The following is a 23,417-nucleotide window of genomic DNA, read 5'->3' as shown; positions in this document are numbered from 1 at the left end:
TCATTAGGAGACAGTGCATCAAAAGGCAATCAGAACCCTATGTGTAAAATTTAGGTCAGTGCTCCAACTATAACATCTGCACTGCAATGTTTTAAAGGCCGTAGGGCGTTTTGTGTATAGTCCATTTTGCTTCTTGTTTTCTTGCTATTTTCCCCCTTTTGTCTTTTAGCCATAGAGCTTTGGAAATAAGACATATGGTGTGATTTGTTAAAGTCTTGAAAAAAGTTAGGAGTAAAGTGCAGTCCAATGTATAATATTAATAATAACAATAAGCAGCTTCACTATTATTTATTCTATAATTTTGACTTCAAATTAATGTTTTGTGCCAATTATTTTTTTTAATTTCAATGATTTCCTATGTGTGTTCAAGATCATAAAGTGAGGGTATTGTTAAGGATAATGATTAAATAGTTTGAGTTTTCTGAGTTTGAGTTGTGTAACGCTGATAATTATTCTTCTGCCCACATACAGTATACAGTAAGTCCATATTTGCTCAGCATTCTGCCTTTTAGTTTGACCTTTGTTTTGAAGAAAATTCACTTTCGTTTCTCTGAATCAAACTAATATGTATGTGTATGTGTGGTTGCATATTAAATATGAAATCGTAGTTGTTTTTGAGAATTAAGATTGAGGGAATGTAAAGAGTGAGGGTGTTCTTGTAGGTGTTAAATAATGAAGACATCTTGTATAAATGAAAAACCAAACCACTGTACAAGCAGAAGAAATTAAGTTGAAGGGAAGAAAAAAGAAAAAAAAAAAATTCTAAACAAAGACTTGTTATGTGACTAATAACCAATGAGAAATTGAAAAACAGAATCAGTGCAGGTAAAATCAAAACATTTCCATGTGTCTGTTTGACATTAAAAAGCTGGAACCTCATTAACCCAGCAAACTTCAGTTTTTTGAAGAAATTACATTAAGTTGTCAAATCTGCTTGATTGACATAACAAATTCACATTTCATAATTAATATTGCACTGTATCAAATGGTTGGTTAATAGTAGATAAAGCCTGCAGTTCTTTAAACAAAGCTGCCAAAAATGGGAATGTTGACTTACAGTAATGCGTATAGCTGGATTCTCATGATCATGACCAACCAAATGCATATATATATATATATATATATATATATATATATATATATATATATATATATATATATATATATATATATATATATATATATATATATATATAATGGAATGAAAATGAGTGAAATCAAAAGTCATGGAAGTGTCTCTGATTTTTAAGTTGTACTGGCTGAATATAGCTTGTGTAGTTTTCGAATGAATTGTATGAGTGAGCAAATTATTTTTGGAACAAATTGGGAGTAAATTATTATTTGGAATTGACGTTTCAAAGTCCAATTGTTTAAAATATATTTGTTTAATTTCAGTTATGGTTTTATTTTGTTATTTAAGATGCAATATGACAGCATCGCAACACAGTGCAGTAGTGATTACATATGTATAAATTCTATCTTTTTTTTTCTTTCTTTCTGTTGTTTTTTTTCACATATGGGAAGCTTAAGAGGTTTAAGACCATTCATTGACTGCATCTTGAGAACTATAGTCCACCTCAAGTACTCATGAGTGATTTTAAGCTTAGTTTATTCTTCATGCCGTCCATTTGCTCAAGGATAACATTGTGCCATTGTCTGAATAGCCGCTAATTACGCTTTGCATCTCACATTGTAAGGCCACTGATGTCAATGGAAAGTGCAGCCATGTGAAATTGTTATTAACCCATGAAATTGTATAATCTGCCTAGATTTATGATCAGTAGCAGTTATGTCTTTCTTATGTTGTATTGCTTTCAGTGTAAATGACATAAGTACATGCAAAATTTCCGCGTTGCCATAATGCACATGTACAGTACATATAAAGCAATTATTCTTCTATGGGCTCTATCGACTCTGTATTTTTCAGAAACTAATAATTTTTATGACTTTATATATTTTTTCCTACCACCATGTCCTAATGTCTTCATTTGTCTCAAAAAAATAATAAGCTATTTTCTGTTCTGCTTTTGACCCCCCCCCCCCCCCCCCCCATGGAGGATTGTAGACACCGAAGTAACAGCCCAGTGCTATAATTCGCTAACAGTTGTGTATATCTGACATCATATGTTCCTCATAGATTGGCGCTGCTGTGATTTAGGTCAAACATGCATAAATAACTTCTACATGAATACATATCAAATGATTTGTAAGAAGAGACAAAGCAATAGTGATTACGTAATAAAAACAGTTACTCACACTTGTGTTGCGACATTACTGGATCCAATATAGTCAGCACAGCTTTGTCTTTTTGTTTTTTCGATTTTTTTTTTTAAATCATGTCAAATTGTGCCTTGTTTGTAAATGAATCTGTGATAAAATGAAGTGAACAAAAGGCCAAGTTCTTACTGATATGGTCTGGAACTTAATTAAAAAGAAACTTAATTCACTCTTTCCTAATGCTGGGATCAGAAGGAAGGAAACACATGCAAATTTTTTCCACAACTTTGTACTAAACACCACATTGTTGTCTTTAGAGCCATCTTTATTGTTTGATTTCTGCATAGACCTGCACGTTCGCGTAAACACTGCATGTGCAAATAGGTGGGCGGGGCTAAACAGGCAGTGATGTTGAAGCAGGCTTTGGTCTGAGGAGGCGGTGCTTACAGTATACACACTATTGCATAATAGAGTAAAACATTCCAAAAGCTTTCATTTTGCCAGACTGTCTTCAACATAAGCTGTTTTGACTAACGGCAAAGTTTTGAGCTCTGAAACTTACATTATGTTTTTATGGTACAATTTTTTTGTGTCAAAAGATCAAGGGAATTTTGGTTTCTCAGTTCATAACCCCTTAAATATCAATCAATATGGGACATAAAAGTGCCACAATTGAAGAAACATCAATAGACTTTGACATAGCATAAAAAAAAAATAATAATAATAATAATAATATTATATTTTTATAGAAAAGTCTTTAATTGAATGAAAGTTTTACAGTTCTTTTACAACGCTTTTTTCTCTGAAGTTAGCAGGTCAGATCCACCGTAAAACGTTTTGCTTACTCCTCCTACTCATCATCCTTTCCCTTCTTCTCCCTTGAAGGCATTTAGAAGTTTCATGATCAATTCCCACAAAGCATTATGCCGTGTGTCTCCGGCGGGCTTCACTCCCCTCAATCATTTGCGATGCTCCGCTCCGCCCTGACGACTGAAGGTCAAAATAAACTGGATCGTTTAAAGCTGCCTGGGGATGTACACTACACTATATTGAGTTCCCTTCTCGTGCTGTGACGGCAAATAATGGAATCTACTCCAGTCCTCTATTTACTGGACTTTCCTGTGCAGTTAACCCTGTCGTAGGAGAGTTACACGCCATGATCGTATCAGTCTATCACAGCGGACTCTGGCTGACATGCTTTCACAAAACAGTCATGACGTTAACATGACGGGTTTTTTGCTTGGATGATTTCTCTGGGAGTGCATCATGTCCCATAAAGAAACAGTGATGATGTGCCAAAGCCTCGGGATGCCTTTAATAAGCATACTTAAATGATGGAATAATTTTAACTTTAACCCCATTAACTTTCACCATGACTGATTTTGTTCCCGCCCTTTTTGTATTGATATATTTATTAACTTTAAATAGACTAAAATTAAGTGTATAATTACGTTGTAAAATTGTCCTTCCTATATTGTGCATTTCTAGAGGTACGACTTTTCCCAGCATGCACTGTGGTATTAATAAATCATGTGAAATACCGCTTTGCTGTGAACTGCTGTACTATTTACTGTCTTGTTTAGACCGGTGGTGCTGGTTTTTGCCTCTTGGCAAGCTGAAACTTTTACTTTAGTACATTTAAAGAGCAACTCCAGTAATCCTATTGCAGTACCGCTAAATATTGCACTTGACTGATGTTTCTATATGAGAGTTGTGATATTACAGGATTAAATCTGATTATTTCAGTTGACCAGACAAAATTATATGACAGATGGGTGAGGGACTGCAGACAGACCTCTTATCTTGGTTTCACAAGAGTCCTTAGAGATCCTTCATGGCAAAAGATCTATGAAAAAATGCATGGTAAAATCATTTGTTTGCTTAGATGTTTGCCTTTTTTGATGACTAATTCATTGCCATGGGCATGCAATATGCAATAAAAATGACGCCCTTTGATCATAATAAACATGTCAAACATTGGACATTTTGAAGGATCCGTGAGGGTAGATTGCTTTATAACATTATTTTGTATTTACTAGATGTTTGTCTATATGCCCTGTTCATTCTAACAGCAGTTTTATCACTGCAGGTCACAGACTGACTGTGTTGTTAATCGATCTGGCTTTATCTTTTTGGAAATCTAGGATGCCTTGCTGTTTAAAATAGGATGTTCATCTATCTCGACCACAAATCAGTTGTCTAGGCACTGAAAATTTATTCTGGAGGAGAAAGAGGTTGTATATTATTTACAGCAGTGCAATGCATCATACATCAGGAATTAAATATCTGATAAAACATCTAGCTGCGTTCAATAATTGTTACATTTATGCATTTGGTAGACTGTTTTATCCAAAGCTACTTACATAGCATTCACGGTGTTTAATCAAAATGCACTGTCAGAACACATTTTTGCATTGCCTTCAAAAATATTGTGTGTCTATTTTTTAAAACTATATCATATAGAAATATAAGACAAACTCACACATGGGCATTTTTTTTTCTTACCTCATATTAAATTCTGTGGTCAATTTAACGGCCTACTAGGTTACATTATGTAGTGTACATGTTTTTTTTTTTTTTGGTTTTAATTTTCCGAATGGCGTTATATAATCAATGTCAGCTTTGATATCCTTAAAACTGTAGATGTAGATACTGTATATTGCTTGGCCAACAAACTAGCTAAATGAAGGCTCACTTGAAGAGAGTCCTGAGCCATTAGAGTCCTCCAGATCTGCATCCTAGAGACTACAGTGTCAAGGATAAGATGGGATTTAATAAATGACTTTTATCTGAACGATGACACCAGTAATTGAAGCAGGTTAGACTTGGAGAAATTGGAATGATAGCAGTCAGATACTTGAAGCCCCCCAGGATTGGTGTCAAGATGCTCTGAGCCGATCTCATGTCTGGTTCACTGCATCCTTCTGTGCTTAACTGTCTTAACAGACAGCTAATTATCACATTGCATTAAAGAGGGTGCCAGCTTGCTCTTTTCCGTTTTTTTTTTTTTGTTTTTTTTTCTTCTCCATATTGGTCATGACTGCTGGGAGTTTCTCTCCACTTCTCTTACACCTCATCCAGGCACAAAATAAAGAGTAAAGGATTTTTTTTTCCCTCCTCATCTATACACTGAAATGGCAAGGGAGGGAAGTAGAAAAAATAAAAAATATTCATTCAAACATTTTTGACTCTACAGATAAAAACAATACATCATTCAAATCTGCAAAGGGTCTACTTGTTAATTTCTATTACTACTAATATATATATATATATATATATATATATATATATATATATATATATATATATAATTTTATTCAAATGTGTCTGTGAACATTTATTTAATTCACTTTGAACTAATAAGAATATTCAAATTTTATGTAAAAAAAAAACATTGCTCGTGTTATTGTTAACACATTGCCCTGCTGCTGCAGGATACAGGAAGCTTTCTTCCTTTTGCTTTGATTGTGTTCTTTCTAGGGCACTTTGATCTTGATTAAAACTGATGACATTTACAACATGCTTTTCTTGCATCCTAAACAACTTCTCCTGGCCACTCCAGCAGGCCTTGATCAACCTTGATTATGCCTTATACAGAAAACCACTTACTGGACAGCACTATATAGACACATATGACTAATGAATATAAATATAACCCTGATACCTCCTCAAGTAGCTTGCTTCTATTTTAGGGGCACATCTACTGTTTATTCAGTCGTGCTCTCAAGCAGATGATGCATCTCCCAAAACACTTGATTCATGTACCTTGAAGAGCAGTTTATCTTAATACAAGCTCTTTTTGAGGCTGGGGAACATCTACAGTTTAAAGTAGCTGTAATTGATAAAATAATGTTCATATAAATTACCAGTCCTTTAATCATAAGCAAATGTTTCCACATTTTAAACTGCCAGTAGATCACAGAGTTTCCCTTGAGCTAATTGGTTTCATTATTTAACAGAACAGACAATGTTCAGTAAGTTTATTGGCATAGAACAGAGTTTTAGTTATTTGGCCTGACTTTGAGAAATTGACTTTGGAAGTTATTTCAAAACACCACGTGCTTAAATCATAAACAGAAGGAAACAAAAAGAAGGATCTTCGATACAACATTTCATCACGCCTGACCACATGCTAAACATGGCCAAAGTTAAAAAAATAATAATAATAATTTAGAAGAATGACTGAGAATTTCTGAGCCGAAAATCTTACTTCCGGGTTGGTACAAGTTTCAGCTGTTTTTCTGATTGTGGATCTAATGACGTAGACGCACACACATTAACCAGAGGAGAGAAAGACCACGCACATCAACACGCTTAAAAATCGCCGGCAGCACTGCATAGGATTTGTTCAAGAATGCCTCCAAATTAGTGTGTTTTTGGAAAGTTTACCGTGTCCAGTTTCCCAAAGAACCCAGCATTACATGAACAGTGGATGCACTTTGTTTTTTTCCGGGGCAGTAACGGAGTGTATCAAGTGCCTTTGAGTGTTCTGGTCATTTGAGTGAAATTTTTTTTTTTATAAACAAGGCCCAAGTCGACGCTGGATTTGCACATTGTTTGCTATTAAAACACGGAGCCGTCCCTGTGATAAAAGACCCCATTCATGTAAGTACAATTGCATCAGATTTCTGTCTTTTGTTGGAAATCAGCACATAAGAGAATATATGTTCATGGAAACAACTCAAAACATCAGTATTATAGCTCGACTCATGGCAGCCTCCAGGAGCTCGGCTTTTTCCGGAAAGAATCGGAAAGCTGTATTATTCTTTTATAAATATGATAAAACCTAAAGACATTTTGGAAATATGAAGGATGCAGTACTACTCTAGGTACTCAAGATTAACATGACATTAGGTGAAACTGTGTATGTTATGTCCCCTTTAACATTTCAGTACTGAATGGTATCGCGGTCAGGTGAGCACTCGGTGAAGAGCATGAAATGATGAGCATTGAAGCCAATCACAGACGTATCTGTTGATCACGTGGACAATGACCAATCAGCACTGTTTAAGAATATGCTCAACAGTGCTCAAATCTTAGTGGGAAAATTATGTTTTTAATATGTCTGTACCCATATATTTTTTTTTTTTTTTTTTTTTTTGTACTGTGAAACACTCGTCTTAATATACTGTGATCAATTAAATGGGGAAATATGGTAATATTAGTTAAATCATCTCGTCTATTCACCTGATGTGTCTTGCAATGATAGTGTTTATTTTGTCTTTTTGCAGCTTGAAAACCTTGCACACTGTCCATGAACAGTCGTTTTACAGAAGAGAGTGACAGTGCCCATGTCTTGTGTCTAATAGCAACATACGGTTGTTAGACGCCATGAAGAAAGGGAAAATAATGTCTGAATTTTCATATTTGCCTGAAAGATTATTTTAATTAGCCCTACACAAATAAACCCAGACTGATTTTTGGAAGTGTTTCTATACTTTCTAAGTAAGCGACACACTCAGCCCATGCAGCGAGGCAAAGGCGACGGAGGGCAGCAGCCCATGTCCAGACACTAATGAATGAAATTGCTTGTGTAAGCCCTTTTCTGTCTATAAAGCCTTGAGAGGACACTGTGATACAGTTGAAATTCCCAGAGTTATCAAAATTCAGCCCTCTACTGACCCAATCGGAGTACATGATGTGAGCTTTGCATTTCTGCTTCTTTTCACTTGCAGGACTCTCCTACAAAGTGACCTAATGTGCAATCTTATTCTGTGGATTTTCCAAAGAGGCATAGTAGTGGATGGAAACGGAGATGAGGAGGGTTATTTTCCAATTGGCCTTGTGAAAATGGGCAATTTCAAACTAATTTAGGTTTATTTATGAAGCCATTTTCGAATCTGTATTTATTACAGAGGACGGCCAGGAAATGGTACTTTTAAATGTGACTCGAAAATGGGCATTTTAAAGAAGACTCGATCGGTCCAGTTACAGTTCTTCCTGGACACGGGCGATAAAATGACCTAATATCCCAACTATTGAGGAGCTATGCATGAGTGCAAATGTAATATGCAATTCAAAGATTTCTATATGGATAATGCAATTTTACATATGAATTGCACTCATTTGCAGGGTCTAAAAGTAATCTGCACTGTCAAAGCGACTTTCAAACTGTAAATTGCCCAGCAGCAAGCCACCAGTGATTTATAGTTAATCTATAGTCAATCTACTCTTTTGAAAGTTACTAACAAAAATGAGCTATCCCCACTGAAGCTACTTAAGTGTGAATGATCATAATTATCACAATTACTCACACTGTAACAAACAAACAAACAAATAATCCTTTTTATCAATACAGCACATTGTGCCATGTTATTGTGTGTGTGTGTGTGTGTGTGTCTATACACATATACTGATAATTGTTTTAGACTAAATACAGACAGTTCCTTCATATTAATACAGTACATTGTGTCTTGTGCCCCAGAGTAGACAGTTGTTACAGTACTTCAGGCTGGAATAGCTAGATAACTTTATATTACGGCAATACTTGTTACATGGGGCATAACTGTTTCATGATTCATAATGAAATATTTTTGTAACAACTTTTAACATATATAATTGTAATGTTGTGTTGTTCATTATTTAATCAGAATGGTATTAATTTGTTTCAAAAATGGGTTTGAGTGAATGAATGAATCTCGATTGGGATGATGGCATTAAACTTGGAAATGCATTTACAAATACATTTACAACAAGTAAAATATAATATAAACAATAAAAAAAGGTTAAAAAAAATGTTAGTTACTTCCTAGCACTGATTATCTGTTACAAAACTGAAATGGGGTCAGAAATGGCACAATGTCCAGCATGCAGCATGCTGCATACTTCCCCGATTGTTATTTGGGTCTTCCTTTTTTTCTTTTTTTTTCTGTTCCAGTAAAGGTTACGTGCCCGCTCAACTCTTTTGTATTCTGGCCTTGTCAGTTTATCAAGCAAATAATATGTTTGTCAGGCATGAAAGCCCTCAGGTCCTCCACTGAACTTTAACCATATGTCTTTTTTTCATTATTTTGTCATACAGGGAATTCAGTCGCCCTGAACAGTAACCATCAATCCGTCGCATGGCTAGCTGACGGTGACTGACAGATCAGGCCAAAGAACAGCCCGAAGAGAGAATTGCTTCATCAGTTTAGTTGTATTTGAGGTTTCCAATTTACATACGCTAGCTGCGAGCTTTCTGAAACGTGTAACCTGGCCAGTCTGTGGCATTATTGGAGTAATCTAGCCAACTTCATTAAGTGTCTGATATGCCGTCATATGTGGATGAAATGTATAAAATCTATATGCAGTTTATGTGAATTATATGGGGATTATGTGGCTGCTTAGGACACAAGGGCTGGGAACTGTCTATATATTGTGATTTATATAACTGACAGCTTGCCAAAATGATTAATAAAAATAGCTAAAATGCCACAGAATGTATTTCTGACGTTTCCTCATTACTCATGATGTGTGAACGCATTAGCTGAACTCTGTGATTTTGTTCCAAACCGAAAACAAAACGCATTATTTCAGCATTTGCTTGGCCATCTGTGTGGCCTTACTGTACACGCTGCTTTAAAGCATTTCCATTACATACTTAATTAAGCTCCTATTACATATCCCCTATATAATGGATCATTAACATGTGAACTCAACCGTAGTCAACCTGGCTTTCATTAATATGGGAGGGGCAATTAGAGTCATTTAATGAAGAAGAAGAAAAAAAAAAAGCATTGTGTTAGTTTGACTTTCAGGTTTGTAAAAACCCATAAGGAACGTGTATTAACCAGCACTCAAAATTAATGAGTCTACGAAGTATGTGACCATTAACTTTAACAAACTTCAAGAAGCTTAAGAAAAAGCTGGTGGTGTATATTGATTTATACTGTCTCAATGTAAAAAAATGTATTAGAGCCAAAATAAAATTGTAGTAGCGTGTAATAAATGATGTGATCTCATAGGTTTTAAGGAACAGCTCATTTAGTTTACACGTTTGAGTTAACCTCATGAAGAAATATATGGGTGATAATTCAGTCGTTCAAATAAATTATATATGCACTCCATGGATTTATTGCCTACCACTGCACTCTAAAATACTGTAAATACTATATAAACCCCACAAAATATTTAAGTCATATATAAGTCATATGAATAATATGATCTTTGAAAATAACTGAAAATAAATAACTAACTTTCTGCATCATTAGTCCAGTCTTCAGTGACACATGATCTTATAGAAATCATTCTTGATATGCTGATTTGCTGCTCAAGAAACTTGTTTCTTCTTATCAGTATATATATATATATATATATATATATATATATATATATATATATATATATATATATATATATATATATATATATCAGTTCAAGATTTGATGCATAGAAAGTTCAAAAGAACATATTTTAAATGTTTTTTTTTTTTTGTCTGTTTTTTAAAGCATTTTTATTGTATTTTAATTACTTTGTTGTTGTTGTTGTTGCAAACCCTTGTAATACTTGTTATAGCACTTGCATATCTCTTTTGTTGATTTTGATTGCTTCTGTTGTCCACATTTATAAGTAGCTTTGGATAAAAGGATGTGCTAAATGACTAAATGTAAATGTAAAAATATTTCCTGTCACTTTTTATCAATTTAATGCATCATATACTGAGACAAAAATTAGGCAAATAACTTTTCCAGTTTCAGTTGTTATGCAATTTTTGAGTCATTAATGGTGTTGACTATTGCTATTTGCGGTTTCAGTCGATTGCATCATATGCAGTTTTTATGGAATGCATTTTTGTAGGACTAATTTGTGTTTCCATTTGTGCTAACTACTTTATTTAGCAGCCAAATTACCTATTTCCAAACAGTGCGGCTAAACTACTTTTTATCAACAGTTAGCATAGCATGATAAATTTCCCTATGTACTTTTTTTTTAGAAGATTTCTGTGATTATTTCCCAGAAGGATTGCCTGCATATGTATATGTAGTGCTGAAAAAAAAAAAAAACCTAAAATGCATAAATAAATAAACATATTTTTTGTAATGTTTGCATGAATGGCTCCTTTAACTACTGTGTCAACCCACTCTGTGAGAGAAATCAGTGGCTTATGTTCTGAAGTATTATCACAGTACATGAGAGTGGACGTGATGAGTCATGCACACAAACATGATGAAGTAAGGCATGGAAACAATGTCAGTGATAAAGCTGCATGCTCAGTTTGAACACATTTGTCCAGACAGCTGAGGAATAGAAATGTACAACAGGCTGGTAAATGCTGCGCCACAAACACAGAAACATCAGCAGCATGTCATCTGTAGTTTGATCATCCTTACTCGTGTAGTGTCAGGTGTGTTCATTCTGTAGCTTGCTTCAAAGTAAATATTGGAATTATCACTGCTGTCAGACGTGTTGGGAATTGTATGTATATGTTGATGATTATAAGATGGGAGTGCTACCATACTGTATCTGCTCATGTAGCTGTGCTCGATATTTACTTCACATTGTGTGTGAATGTATATCTAACAGTCTGTTCTCAAAGAAATTATGGGAAGATACTGAGCAAACATTCACATTGCTTTATGGGGGATCTGTCTCAGAAACACAACTTCCTAAGCAGCAAGTGGAAAGTTATATGTAGCAATTTTTTCAAGGAATGAACGAAAAGTAGTGACATTACTAATGTATGCCCATGATTGCAGTATACAGTGTATACAGCTGTTGTACAGAAGGTCCGATCCTCTTGACTTGGGGGAAGTCATGGCCTAGTGGTTAGAGAGAGAGCGAGAGTGTGTGTGTGTGTGTGTGTGTGTGTGTGTGTGTGCTCTTGTTTTTATGACATATCAGGACACAACTCTGTATAATGACATGGGTATGACACAGGTATTACAAGGAGAGGGTGACTTATTAGGACATAACCCATGTCCCCAATTTCCAAAACACTTGTAAATCATACAGAATGAGTTTTTTTTTTTTTTTAGAAAAACTAAAAAATGCATAAAGAATGCATAAAGTTTCCTGTGAGGGTTAGAGTTAGATGTAGGGTTGGTGTAGGGCTATAGGATATACATTTTGTACAAAACCATTATGCCTATGGGATGAACCCACTTTTAACAAAAACAAACATGCGTGTGTGTGTGTGTGTGTGTGTGTGTGTGTGTGTGTGTGTGTGTGTGTGTGTGTGTGTGTGTGTGTGTGTGTGTGTGTGTGTGTGTTTACACTTTGGATGGGTTAAAAGCAGAGCACGAATTCTGAGTATGGGTCACCCACCATACTTGGCTGTATTTCATGTCACCTTTTTTCACTTTAATTAGCAAATCAACTTTATAAAATGGTTTCATTGGGTTGTTTAAACCAAAGCAAATTCAAAGATGCTGAAACTGAAAGTATTTTCTTCAATGCAGTTTTGATTGACTTTATCAATACTGCCAAATACAACAAGGCAAAACCTTTTGGTGTTGATATTCCGCTTGTCATCTCATTAAATTAGTTCTCTAGACATTTGCCATTTATTGCAGATGAGTGGGGGGGAGAACATTTAATTATCTATTTTATTAAAGGAAGCAAGAATGTGTTTTTTTTTTTTTTTTTTTCTCCAGCAAGCTTGAGGGCGTAGAATGTATTCTAGATACACAGCATGCAATTCCCAGAGACACCCAAAGAGAGGAAAATAGCATCTATTACAACTTCCCCGGAAACCTTTGGGGTAAGTAGTGTTATTTATTTATTTGTTTATTGTTTGTTTGATATACTAGAAATCATATAGAGGCTTCTACAGATCATTGGATGTTTCCAAATTTAGCAAACACACAAAAACCAATGCAATGCAAAAGTTTTGTCTCATGATTCTTATTTTAGTGAAGCACATTCAAACATAAAATAAAAATGTCCATCATGTTTCAGTTCATTTCCATGTTTAGTCTCAAAGGAAAATGTCTTTTGTTGAATTTGAATTTGATTTAGCCTTTTGTCTGCCACTTTGTCTCAGAAGACAGATCTAGGGTTTTTAACATTGGGTAATGGGTACATGCAAGCACATCTGAACTGAGCAGCTTGTTTGAACACTGTTACACTGACCTTCGCTTGGTGTGCTGGTATTTTCCACAAATTAATGTCTGTCAGAATAACATCTTTGAAAAACCTCATACTGAGCCATAAATATCAGCAGGATAATCATTGATTGAGGGCGCTGATTGCCGAGCTCTTGAGTTTGCATTGTAGAAAATGACAGTCCATTCACATAGATTCAGTTATGTTCATAAATACAGCCCGTTCTTCGAGTATACGATGGATGTAAGTGGCAACGGTGAGGGATTACACATTTGTAGTTGATAATATAAGGGAAGATCACATATTGTGGCACTTGTCATTTGGGTTTAATGCACAAAGTTGGGTCGAATTCAGCAAGATTAGCTTCAAACATTCTCAATGCCAAATCTCTATGAATGGGTATTCAAGCAAACGACGAACACCAGTCTATAATCACCTTTTTATCCCCACCGTAACACTATTCAAGCACATGTAAATTTGTTAATTTATGTTGAGCGTGCGAGAGGGAGGATTTGCTCAGATGCCCTTCCGTATCTTCAGCCAAACAAATTAAAGCACACTTTACCGACCTCACCACAGCTCCATGCATACCAATATGCACAAATCTGCCAATCGATGCCATTTTTTAATTGAATTTAGATGAAGCCCTTTGTATTCTGTTTGATCTGTGTTCCTTTCACCCAGCCCTCCCTCTTCTGAGAGCTGTAATAGTTTCCCCATGTTCCAGTTAAATTTGGCCTTTTGTTTCAGACAAATTGGCTGGATTCATTTCGCTAGCAAAACCCGACGCTGGAACCATTAACGCTCCAAAGAACCTGGACTTGGAGTGTCATTAGTCACTGAAGAAATGCTTAATCATTCCTCCCGCTGTTATTGATTTGCCATTAGATGGTGACTATTTAAAGCAGACCTTGTTCAGGAATCTAAGAGTTACCAAACAATGTCTCTTAATCACAAAATTCAGCTGAACAACCTTGAGGGTCGCTGTCTGAAAGAGTCTGCTTGCTATCCTTGGGGGAAAAAAAAAACACTTTAGGTGGAGATTTGATTCATTGGGAACACATGATGGTGTCCGCTTCCTTCTTTTCTATACATTTGTTGCCATTTGTAAGAGCCAACACGCATTTTGTATGATAGTTGATAATCAAAATGGAGTACAAAACTGTTACTAATGCCAACAGTACTAATTCTAAAACTAATGCTAATTACTAATGCATTGATTTGTATTTTTTGTAATGCACTGGAACTTTTATTCATCAAGGACATAGTTAAACAAATGTTACATTAAATATATTTACAATGTTATAGTACATAATGATTCACATGCAAATACCTGCTGAAGAATGATTTCTGAAGGATCATGTGCCACTGAAGACTACAGTAATGATGCTGAATATTTGACTTTGATAAAAGGAATAAATTACATTTTAAAATGCACTGAAATGGAAAACTACTATAAATGTATTGCTATAATACCATTCGATGTATACACAATGTATACAGAATATACATATAATGTAGAAGTCGTTTTTCTTTCCTGTTGTTTGTAGCCACTGATGAAACCGTCTTTATGATGATCCTAATATGCAAACTATTTTTAGACAATGTGGGTGATGTAGTTGATGTTTCATGTTGTGACAGAAATTGTGTAAGCACTACATTACCTGAATGTAAAAAAAAAAAAAAAAACCTCCCCAGAGTCAGAGTGACAGTTTTGAACTCATAGTAGGTGAGTCAGGGACAAGTTCAGTTCAGTCCGACCCTCAGGGAGGAAAACAAATTAAAAGTAAAATATGTTCAAACATTCATGTCCATTTATTATATCAGAATAATATTTTCATGACATTCTAATTGTAGCTACAATAGTGCTGATAAACTGTAATGTGTCGTGTTATAGCTCAAAGTGCCATAACATTTCTTTTAATTAAACACAGATTCATGTGTTTCATCTGAAACTGGATCTGTGAGTGGCACAACCATCAGCATCACACTTCATTTACTGACTTTGAAGTTTGTATGAGTTGCTCCCAGCAATAATTACCACATGAACAGGTACAAGGTGGGGGAAATAGCAATAAGAGGAAGTGAATTTCACTTTTGGGCGGTGAGTTTCCAAGCCTTCAATACCTTTTAATACATTATTATTGATTTTATATTGTTCAAGATTAGCTAAGAATAAGTTTGATCGATATGATTGATTGATTGATTGATTTGTTGTCACAATTGCAACTTTGTCACAACATAATTATGCAAGTATTTAATTCATATATATACAAAGTCAAATTGCACCGTTTCCCTGCAGACCAGCAGTAGTCTCGTCATATTTCAGGTTGTTTATTTGCAGGACACAGTGTTACAATTGCAGATTAGCAAACTGGCATTAGTTGAAACAAGTGAAATCTATCTGAAAGCCAAGCAACATATCAATATCTAGACACAGCCCAGCGGGCCAACATATTGACAGACAGTTTTCCGAGCTTCTGGTTAATGGGTTGCCTTTCCACATACAGATTTGAATCGAGACAGATTTAGGTAAGACAATGACAGACTTTTCATTTCTAGGTTGCCTGTGGTGCATGTCAACTGCATGCGGTGCAAATTATCAATTCTAAGTGATGATTATTGTCCAAAAGCCCTGAGCTGCTTCAAAGTTGCCACTGAGTCCCACTGACTAAATGACACCGTTAGAAAACTGAAAATTCATATTTTTCCTCAAGCACAACTGTGTAGTTTCTGATTTGTTTGTTTGTCTTTTGAAATACCTGGTGCCTGTTGCTTCTGCAAACTCTGACCAGAAACTCTGCATTGTCTACAAACTAAACCAACATGGCACAAATACAAAGTTATTTGAGTTATTGTACACTACCATTCATACCATAATAATATCTACTGTAATTTTTAACAATTAAATGTAGCCTTAGTCAAAAATGTTCAGATTTTATTAGGGACAACAAACATGACAACAACAGACATGTGAACATATGAACAATAGCTTTAACTGGAATAAAAACAAAATCTAATTATTAAAATGTCTTTGTACACTTTGTACACTTAGCTTATTACATAATTGCTTGTTTCTCACCTCAATCATCTTAACAACTAGCATTTATTGTATGTTTTGGTTGTTCCGCACCGCTATGCCCTGACGTCTGATAGCACAAATTAATGAATATTCATTACGGTTTGCTATTAATCACAACAACGATCTGTCCTTGAACACCACTGAGAGATGAGTTATCGGTTCTGTTTGAGGACGATGTAAGAGCATTACTAAACAACCGGTGTTGAACTACAGTGGATCCCTGTGGCATTTGAATCACCAAAAAAAAAAAAAAAAAAAAAAATATATATATATATATATATATATATATATATATATATATATATATATATATATATATATATATATATAAATATTTAATATCAAACATGATATAAAGACTAGAGGAAAATGTCTGGTTTCTAAAGGGAGTAATGAATGACTGGCTTAATGTGTTTTACTTAAGCAATTAAACATTCAGAAGCAGGGGCAGCTCATTCATAAAACATTTTTATTCAAGCCCTGTAAATATTGAAGGGTCAGGATTCTATTCTCTGCACTCATTTGACAGGTAATTAATCCCATATGCTGTGGAAGTGTTAATTTATATACTGTATAAATATATATTTAAATAAAAATGCAGTTATTAAAAGTTTTTTTTTTTTTTTTCTGAAAGTTATCCATCTCACATATATCATATTTTATATCATTTATCATATCATATATCATATCATATCACTTGCTGTTCATTATATAATCATTCAGTGTTTAGAATATTTCTATATTGATTACAGATTTTATGCCCCATTAACTACTGTATATGTCATTTATAGTTTGATTTCCTCATTGTCTTAGCAGTGGAATGGGCTTGTCCTGAGATCTGTTTGTAGACGTCTGTGACGTTTATACTCAGACTTTCTAGTTTGTCAGCAGTATTGTAAGCTATTTAAAGTTGCTAAGCAACACAGCTCCGCCTTCAAAGATGATTCATCCAATCAGAATCTCTAAGCATCTTTTCCATACTGTAAATAGAGTTGTTACTTTTTTATTATTATTACTTGTAGTACCATTTTGAAACATAATTTGATTAAATTACAATAAACTGTACTCTACTGGTAAAACTTATTTTTTTTCCTTTATTCTTCAATATCACAATTGTATTAGCACCACATATTTCGGTCTTATTTTACAATTTGTATCCAAGCTGCCAGCTGGCAGTAACCCACACAATAAATAAAGCAAAGAGTGTGCCAACAGAATAAATGAACATGTAAATGCAAATGTTAAGCAATTTAAGTTACAGAATACTGAACATACTTGCAGTCCCTATAATGCTGACTTCAAGTCCTCCTGGGACGTACTTACAATGTGAAGAATTCATGGGGAAATAATGGACGCATTGGGTCATTTTGTATTTATTTCTCTCTCTTTCACTTCTTAACAGAGACTGGGAGTTGTTTAGCAGTAAAAACAGGTGGTGTGTGTGTGTGTGTGTGTGTGTGTGTGTGTGTGTGTGTTTTGGCAGAGAATGATGGGAAATGTAGTTTACCATTACATTATTTAAATAAAAAAATATATCTGTCAATATGTTGTAATGGGTCTTAACTAACATGAACTTACAATAAAAACTTTTTTTTTTTATATATAATAAAATAAATACTGCAACAAATAAAAACTGTAACAAATGTATTGATAATTGTTAGTTAATGTAGCCTTTTTGCAGAATGTACACAAAATGCATGCAAAATACGTCACAATTAAAAAAAAAAAAAGTCAAAATTCACTTTTTTTTTTTTTTTTAATTTCCAACTCAGATCAGTTTGCTTCTGGATTGCTTTTGAATTGGCATGCCCCTAAATTAGAGTTCCCACTGCTTATTCTGATACTGTGACGTCCATGTGTGCACATCACGTAATTGAGCTCGTCCCGGCCTGACTTGGAGGCAGCATAAGACCAATGTTAATCACAGCCGCTTTCAATTAAGAGTTTGGCTGAACTCAAGAGTCAGAATGAAACGAGGTGCATGTCGTAACTAATTTGACTCTGTGAGTTCATCTAAGAAGATGCCTTGACATCTTATGAGGCAAGGGTTATCAATGGTGAGTGTTACTGCCGCTCTAGTTGAGGTTTATTAGAGATAATGGCAGTGCTGACGATGACTCAAGATTGCTCAAGCTAATTATTGATGCTCTAAAAGATGAAAAGTGACCACAAGGTCATTCTTGAACATGTGTGGGAAAATACAGAAGAACAGCTAGGGGGAATGTTTTGACACAGACTGAAATGATCGGATATCAATACATGCACGAGCTGTCACAGCCTTGATTAGAGCCTTGCAACTTCCAGACTGACGTGAAGGAGCAGAGTTTATGGGTAAAGCATGTTTGACTTTGGCGATAGATCACTGAGCTCCACCAGTAACATCTACTTATGATCAAGTTTGAATGAGAATGATCTCAGTAGATGAATGCATCATGTATCTGCATCAGATAGCTCTGGGCCCAATTAAACACTGCTGAGTCACCCCAAACCTCTTCTCTTCTCTTCTCTTCTCTTCTCTTCTCTTCTCTTCTCTTCTCTTATATATATATATATATATATGTGTGTGTGTGTGTGTGTGTGTGTGTGTGTGTGTGTGTGTGTGTGTGTGTGTGTGTGTGTGTGTGTGTGTGTGTGTGTGTGCGTGTGTGTGTGCGTGTGTGTGTGTGGAAATAGTTCCCAGGTAATATTAACCATTTTACTTCTAATTCCCAAAATGCAATTCTAAAAACTTTGAAATTAACAATGGAACCCCAATGGTATATGTTATATGTTTATATTTTATATAAAGCATAGATTTGGAGCTGAAACATGCTTATGTGTCATTCATGATGACAAACACAGTGGATTGACACATGCTGCAAATGTGCATTGACTCGTGATTTTCCAGGCTGTTCTTTTCAATGTTTTCATCAAACATAGCAGGAAGTTCTGGAATATTCACAGCAGCGTCACAACTGTCGAGATGCATTAGTTCCATTTCATTCATTATGGATGTCAAAACAAGAGCTACTGTATCCCACTGCTTTAGCTGTACAGTGAACGAGCCTGACTTCATCTAATCTTCTCCCATCAGCGAACTTTTCTTCTTCTTCTTCTTCTTCTTCTCTCTAGCTAGACCTGGGTCACTGGCAATTTCCCCAGCATTGTGGTGTCTCATAATGCTGTAGTTATTTGCTGAAGCCAAACAAAGCTTTGCCCAATTATTTGGATTGACTGGAAGAGGCACCTTGTTGACATGCTCTCACAAGGAAGCATCACTTTTATTCTGCACCATCAAAATGTCAGTCTCATTTTGCAGGATTTCACTGGTTTTCCCAATGGTACAATTTTAGTGATTTCTGTCATCTACACAGTCTTATTTTATTTATTTATTTATTTATTTATTTATTTATTTATTTATTTATTTATTTATTTATTTATATATTTATTTTTATGTTTTTATTTTTTTATCAATCTATCGTATTTGACTTTATATAGCATTCACGTCATATGAATGTATTTTTATAGTGCTTTTTGGTGTGTTCATTTCTAGAGTTTGACATGCCAGATAAAATGTTGATGTTGTATGTAGCTGTGTGAAGGTTGTTTCACCAAAAGATGTGAGTAAATAATGATTCAACTTTTATTTTGGTCAACTGGTGAAGTGTCTTAAGTTTTTTTTTGTGAAGTTATGAATACAAATAGGGGTTTGCACTGAAATACTGTGGCTGTTTAGTGAATTTGTCCATCAAAGATGGAAAGATCACAACAATGTACACTACATTTGCTCTCAAACAAATCCATCTGCAGTCAGCCACTCATCTCTCTCATAAAGCAGGTGTTTATGAGATGTTTTCCTTTTAAGAACTTATTTTAGTGGATGAAAGGCAAAGAACCAGTTTAAATTCACTGGCCTCTGCCTGAGTTTCACTTTGAACTGGAGGTTAGCAGAATTTTCTGCTGAAAGACCCTTTTTTTTCAAAGATAATATGTGATGTGCGTGTGTGTGTGTTTCCCCTGTCAGGGTGATTTCTCTGAGGTTTGATGGGGTCTGAGCTTTTCTCTAGTACAAGCAGTGGAGCCATGCTTTTTTCTTTTTTCTTTTTATTTCTTTTTTTTTCAGAATTTGTTTCTCTTCACATCAATTCATTTCAGAGCCCTGGACGGCTGTCGTACTGCAAACATATTCAGATTTAAATTCAGTCTTGGCAATTTTTCTCTTTGGAAAACATCAGAATTGAAATGGGCTTTTTCTTCTTCTTTTTTTTTTTTTTTTATCTTCAGAGTTATGCATTCTCATACAAGGAGGATGTTCTGAACATCCAGGAGCCTTGAATGCAGAATGATATTATAAAGTGTCCATCACATGAGTGTACTGTATATTGCAAGCCAATGTATTATAAAGCACTAACCGCTTGATGTTTCCGTATTGACAATATACAAGTGCAATGGGTTCGAATGAATGCCGCCTGTTTTCCGCTTAGCAACAGTTAAAATAATAATAGCCTTTGTAGAGTTTGAAAAGCAACGAGTATGAAAGCAACTCTCTCTAAAGCCAACTACACTGTAAATCACTTCTCTTGCTCCTTCCCTCAAGCCTCGGCAAACAAAATAACATTTTATTCGTCCATCCATCAGCTGCTTCCTAAATTGAATTACTGAGGTAAAGCACAGACTGTTAAGAAGTCTCTTTGGCTATTATGTTTTTTGCATGACTGGACTAACATAGTAATGGCTCATTGTCTCGAAGTGACAGTATGACTCTTTTATAATGTTGTTTTATCTGAATTATACAAGCACTGCAAAGACTGAAACGTACTCTACGCAGGCCCTCAAGTGCAAACGAATGCCTGGTCAATGCATTACAAGCACACTCCTGTTGTGGATGCATGAAGCATGTTCTTGCATTAGCAGTTTTAGAAAAATAAATAAATAAATAAAGTTGAAATCTTTCAGAAGGTGCTAATATAAACTTTAAAAGTGAAGTGACGTGGCCAATGTATGGTGTCTGCTCTGCATTTAGCCGATCTAAGTGGGCACACACATCAGTAAGTAGTGAACAAACACCTGGAGCAGTGGGCAGACGTTTTTGCAATAGAGGTGGAAAAGAGCACTGTACATTCACTCCCTCCACCTACAATTCCTGCCGGTACTGAGACTCGAACCTGCGACCTTTGGGTTAGGTGCCTGACTCCCTAAAAATTAGGCAATGGCTGCCAACTATGAAGTGCTAATATCTGACCCTGGAGCACAAAAGCAGTCCTAAGTCCTATATATCTTTTTTAGCAATAGTCAAAAATACATTGTATGGATCAAAAGGATTGATATTTATTTTATGCCAAAAATCATTAGGGTATCTATTAAAGATCATCTTCCATGAAGATATTTTGTAAATTTCCTAATGTTCATATATTAAAACTTAATTTTTGATTAGTAATATGCATTGCTAAGAACTTAATTTCAATGACTTTAAAGGCAGATTTCTCAATATTATTATTTTTTTTCTCTTTTTTCACCCTTAGATTCCAAATTTTCAAAGTTGTATCTCGGGGCAAATATTGTCATATCCGTATTTATGCATCAAATTCCTACACATATCTCAGACATCAATGAATAGCTCATTTATTCAGCTTTCATATGCTGTACAAATTTCAATTTTGAAAAACTGACCCTTATGACTGGGTTTGTGGTCCATTGTCACGTCACATTTAGATACCATGTGTACCAACTAAAGTACAAAGATGTACTGTTAAGTGAGACAGTGAATTTTTGTATACTTTACGACTTGCTCAATTAAATTTGCTGCAGACTGTTAAAAGAGAAAACACGTCCAGGTTACATTTCACAATTATTTTTGCATTCATTCATAAATTTGATATATATATATATATATATATATATATATATATATATATATATATATATATATATATATATATATATATATATATATATTATTATTTTTTTTTTTTTTTTTTCAGTCATTTGTGTTTATGCGTTTATTAATTCACTAAGCATTTACATTTTTTCATTAGTTTATTAATTTTATTTTGCATTATTTATACATTTGTTTGTGTGTTCATTAATTTATGCATTTATTAATGCATTGTACAGTATGAATTCACATAATTTAAGCATTTATTCATTCACTTTATTCGGGATTTTCATTGGTTTTATTGTGCATATGTATGCATTTTATGCATGCTTTAGAATAATTAAATTTGAATTTGTGTGTATCTTTTACAGTCCTGCATTGCAGTAATAAAAATTAGGTAATAATATATTTTAATATGCATGATTATATGTAATTTATTAAATCTTTCCATTATTACATGATCACTTTTGTATTTCTGTCTTTGAGCTTCGGGTGAAATTTGACCCGGATGCATTCTAGTTTAGTCTATAGTTTCATATCATGTTGAGAGATGCTGCTCAAGTGTTAATTTAGCTGAATCACAGTATATAGCCTTATTTAAGGAATTAGTAATGCTAAAAAATATTTTTACAATGTGCCCTCAAATGAACCACACGAGCCCCTTGATTCACCATCTCTGAGCTTCATATGTATGCTCACCATGTCTGATCCAATATACAAAATCTCATAGTCTCGAGGCCATTAAAGGAAGCTGTATGAATTATTATTATTTTTTTTTTTACTTGAAACACTCCCTTGAGCATCAAAATAGTCATTAATCGTGACCTGCCAGGGCTTATAGGCTGAATTTTGCAAAAAAGGCAGAGGGATCCTCCTTTTTTTTTTTTTTTTTTTTTTCTCTGAATATTTGCCAAACTGATCTGGTGTGCATATTACACTGCCAGTTTCATGCACTGCATTTTGCAATGTTGCATAAATATAAATTCAGTACCCTATATTGAATTAATTAATTAATAATTATAAAAACATTATCCTTATCATCATCCAATATCCATTATACATATGTTTAAATGCATCATTATCATATGATGTTTATTTTGCTGTAAAACTGTTGAGAATGAGTGTTGAGAAATGACTGATGTTGGTAATAAAAAAATAAATACTGTGCTCTCTTCATTTTTTTTTCGCTGATAGCATCGGGACACCATATCCTGTGTGATTGATTGCCTAGCTGTGGACACA

General features: G+C 34.6%; 1 long non-coding RNA gene across 2 annotated transcripts in view; it reads left to right on the top strand.

Moving 5' to 3' along the window:
- The window catches only part of LOC127948491 (uncharacterized), a 69,388-nt gene that overhangs the window by 32,902 nt on the left and 13,069 nt on the right, over positions 1-23,417 (top strand). For both annotated transcript variants that reach the window (XR_008152094.1, XR_008152093.1), the window contains exon 2: positions 12,789-12,895. This is a non-coding gene — a long non-coding RNA (uncharacterized LOC127948491). The remainder of the gene's footprint in view (positions 1-12,788; positions 12,896-23,417) is intronic.

Source organism: Carassius gibelio, chromosome B1 (genome assembly GCF_023724105.1).
Source record: "Carassius gibelio isolate Cgi1373 ecotype wild population from Czech Republic chromosome B1, carGib1.2-hapl.c, whole genome shotgun sequence".
In the NCBI taxonomy this organism is placed as follows: domain Eukaryota; kingdom Metazoa; phylum Chordata; class Actinopteri; order Cypriniformes; family Cyprinidae; genus Carassius; species Carassius gibelio.
This window is presented reverse-complemented; position numbering and strand designations above follow the sequence as displayed.